Below are 4446 nucleotides of genomic sequence, written 5' to 3' on the forward strand. Positions count from 1 at the left end.
ACATCAAGCAGCAAACAGTGGTGCAGTGATTTATAAATAAGTACACTGGATTGTGCAAGTTGCTGGCAAAGTCGAAGAGACTGTCCAAGCACTTCAGCCACTCTTAAAAGGTGGAAATGCTCTCCTGGGACTGTAACATGAAAATAGCCTGTTGCTACATTGCTTAATCCATAACATGCCAACTTGCTGGAATTCAACATTGCACATGCCCAAGTGTCTGTATGAGCAATGGAAAGCTGTGAACAATTTTCTCATGCACCAGACAGCGTCAGCAGCAGGGAGTACGTGCTGCTTCTAGGTCAGGCAATGGCAGCTCAGATTCCTGTCAGGTGCTGAAGCTCTTCAAAAAGACCACAAAGTTTGTCAGCAGAGATAAATGAGGCATGACTATGTCATGCCTCTCATATTTATCTTAGAACAGATGCTCATGCAGCATGGGACCACATCAAAAGAAGAGCAGCTGACACATCTTTCTGTCTGCCCTATAGCTGTTGGGGACACACAAAGGGAATGGAGGAGGATGTAGAAAATGAGGATAAGGAGCTGCCACTGCAAGAGGAGGAGGTGGAGAAGCAAGAGGACGATGATGAAGATGGCACTGCCCAAGATACCCAATCATCTCAGTGGGGGTTGGAGGCAGAAAGAAGTGGATCCTTGGGTATGCTTGCCAGAATGACGACCTGTATGTGTAACACGCGTAACTTTGACACCAAGCAGTCTAATGACTACTGCATAGCCATGCTTTTCGACCCTCAGTACTAAGGCAACATGGGGGAATGTTTTCTTCTCGCAAAAAGGGAGGCCAAATTACATTATTACCAGGAAACACTGTGTACAAAGCTTGCTGCAGCTTGTGGTGATTAGTGATGGACGAACATCTGCCGGGACAGTTTGCGAACGTGATCGCGCGAACGCCATCAAATGTTCGCGAACCGCAAGTTTGCGGCGGGTCCCATTCATTTTTATGGCAGGCGAACCTGAAAAACCTTAAGCTCCTATTTGCACCCAAGAAATAATTACTAGAAGTGCACAAATAGTCCCAACACATGGACAGTGACATACTAGATGTATTATTCAAATTTGCGATCTCCATTTATTTTTTTCAATGCAAAATATCAGCAATATAATTTTCGCGTACGCGCATGCGCAAATGCACTATACAGTACCCAAATGCACTATAAAGAAAGTATATTGGTATATAACACCCTGCTTCAATCAGTTTTTTTTTGGGGGGCGACTGGTATATCACACCAGCAGAAATTATTTGTTCCAATAACGTTTGTCCCTCTATATACCTGCAGTATCGCAGCAGAACCGCACACAACTGCCGCACAATACAAATGCACTATAATATACTTTCTGACATAGAGCCAAACGGATCCGTCCTGAATTACAATGCAAGTCAATGGGGACGGATCCGTTTGACGTTGACACAATATGGTGCAATTGCAAACGGATCCGTCCCCCATTGACTTTCTATGTAAAGTCAGGAGTCCCTATTAATATACCATCAGTTCAGAGTTTTCTCCAATCCGATGGTGTATTTTAACTTGAAGCGTCCCCATCACCATGGGAACGCCTCTATGTTAGAATATACCATCGGATTTGAGTTAGATCGTGAAACTCAGATCCGACAGTATATTCTAACACAGAGGCGTTCCCATGGTGATGGGGACGCTTCAGGTTAGAATATACTAAAAGAACTGTGTACAGCAGACCCCCCCTCCCCCCCCTGTATTTAACTCATTGGTGGCCAGTGCGGCCCCCCTCCCTCCCTTGTATTTAAGACATTGGTGGCCAGTGCGGCCAGCCCCCCCTCCCTCCCTTGTATTTAACACATTGGTGGCCAGTGCGGCCGGCCCCCCCTCCCTCCCTTGTATTTAACACATTGGTGGTCAGTGCGGCCGGCCCCCCCTCCCTCCCTTGTATTTAAGACATTGGTGGCCAGTGCGGCCGGCCCCCCTCCCTCCCAGAGGATAGATCATCAGTTAAAACAAAGTGCAGAACCCCTTTAAGCAAAAAGCATAGATGTGGTAGGCAATAACAAGTGCTCGGCGGCACAAAATCAGCTGCTCGGCGGCACCAAATCAGAAACCATATGTCCTACCACAATCCGGGGGGTTCCAGTGCACATCCATGAATCCCGGAGGGAAAGCAAAAACCATCCATCCCTGGGCTAGATGATGATGTGGTATTGAAGAACAGGGTGGGCAAAGAACTGTCCCTGATATTGCCCGACAGGGGGGTGCAATTCTGGCCCTGATAGCCTAACCACAGACCACCCGCCCTGATAAGAGCGACCCCGTCCGGAACCTTACCCTATATAAAAATGGCCCTAGTGAGCCCCTAGGCCCCTAGCCCCTAGGCCCCTGGCTAGATTTGTGTGTTTTTGACTCATTATAAAAGTATAAGTATATCTCACCCATCTGTGTATCACACATATCGATAGCACACCTATACTAGTGCTTAAAATTACTTTTGTGGCCCTATTAGCTAGCGTTTGGTGTCCCTAACAGCCTGTCCCTGCTCCACACAGCAACCTCTCCCTACACTGGCAAAACACTGAATGTAAAATGGTGGCCAGATCAGGTCTATTTATAAGGTAGGGGGTATGTCCATGTGCTGAAATGTCTCAAATGGCTGTCCTGTACCACCTGATGGATGTGTCATGGGTCAAAGTTCTTCATAATGTAAAAGAATATGGAGGGCGCAAATTTCTCCATATGTTCGGCGAATATGGAGAGTGCAAAGTTCGCCGCGAAACGACCGCTGGGAGAACCACAAGGCCATCTCTAGTGGTGAGCATAAGCCTGTATGTCTAAAAAAGAGGCTCCTCTCGCTCCCCTGCAAAGTCACCCCCTCCTGCCACCATGAGCAGCAGAAGCCACAGCAGCAGCCATTTCAGTCTCCTCAACATGATGGAGTAGTTTTTCTATGTGCCAAGCCACTCAACAAGCCGATAGCTCCCACCTGAATGCCCAAGTTCAGACCTGCCTAAACTCTGGTCAATCACTGGTGCATACTCTGTTCTCTGACCCCATGGATTTCTGGGTAGGCAGACTGGAATAGTGGCCTGGATTGGCACAGAACAATTTCTTTCTTCTTTCTTGCCAGGCCTCCAGTGTCATCTCAAAGAGTGATTTCAGCACCGTGGAAGGCGTGGTGACACGCCTACCATCATGCTCTGTACGGCTGCTACTGCCACCATCATGCTACTTCTGCAGCCTGCCAAACATCATGTTCTGTATGGCTGCTGCCTCCTTCATGCCACCGCTACTATCATCCCACTGCTGCAACCTGCCGACCATCATCTTCCGTAAGGCTGCTGCTGGCTCCATCATGATGCTGCAATTATTATGCATTTTTGTACTTTATTTGGTTTGCAGAGAGCTGTTGCATTGCATGTTTTGTTTTACAGTGTTGTTTTCAGCCATAGCAATGTGCCCCTGCGCTTTGGGATGTGCTGACTGACCCCATTTTTCTTTGCAGCTTGTGCTGGAGGTGTGGCTGACACCTTAGTCATGCACTCCTAACCATCTCGTCTGCCCCATAGGCTGATTTTCATTAGTGTGAGTATATAGCTTGGCCTGCTCCCCCTCACTCACTGGAAGCCATTTGGCACCAGGAGATGTATAGTGTGGACTCTCATTGCATTCTTTGGTGGCCATGCATGTGGAACCTACACTCCCTGAATTGTATGGTAGCCGTCATGGCACATAACAGGTAGAACTTGCTTCTCGGCCTTTTGGCTAAGATCAAGTGTAGTATCTGTTCTTATCAGTCTGCCTTTTCTTGCCGGCCCAGGTCCTTGTGGGTACCCCCTGCACTCTGCCTTTGAGCATCGTTGATTAAATTCAGCTTCAGCTCACTGCTGCTATTGGGTGTAGGGCTATTCCCCAGGGAACAAGAGTGCTCTGGTCTCCGACCTCCTCTTGGCCTGTGGCTTAATAGTCTTGGTGTACGACGTTAGACAGTGCTTACTTGGATCTAGACAGCCCCGAACACGACAGCTGGAAGATCTTCTCCGACTGCGATCCAGGAGAAGACTTTGCGAAGACTCGACGAGGAACCCCGACGACGAGGACTGAAGACTCCGGCCTGAAGACTCCGGCCTCGGGGGACCCCGACGAGGAGAAGAGGCTCGGCGAAGCCCTACCCCGGAAGAAGCTCCGCCCTTCCCCGGAAGAAGCTCCGCCCAGCAAGAAGACGTTCCTGGGAGAGGAAGGCAGGAAGAAGGAAGAAGCCATGGCCTCTACCTCAACCTCCAAGCCTCCCAAGAAGAAGACGAAGAAGACCGCAGAAGGAAGAAAGGCCACGGCAGAGGCCCTCCAGGACCCTTCAGCCCCCACTTCCTCGGCTGCGGACCCGGTGGCACCCGCCCCTCCGAAGCAACGGGACGGCCAGAAGCCCAGTCCCGGCTCCCCTCCCCTGGAGCCCTGGATGAGG

General features: G+C 49.6%; 1 pseudogene; it reads left to right on the forward strand.

Moving 5' to 3' along the window:
- Positions 1-3729: 3729 nt before the first annotated feature.
- On the forward strand, positions 3730-3931 carry LOC120992950 (annotated as a pseudogene).
- The last annotated feature ends 515 nt before the right edge of the window (positions 3932-4446 follow it).

Source organism: Bufo bufo, chromosome 2 (assembly GCF_905171765.1).
Source record: "Bufo bufo chromosome 2, aBufBuf1.1, whole genome shotgun sequence".
NCBI classification, from domain to species: domain Eukaryota; kingdom Metazoa; phylum Chordata; class Amphibia; order Anura; family Bufonidae; genus Bufo; species Bufo bufo.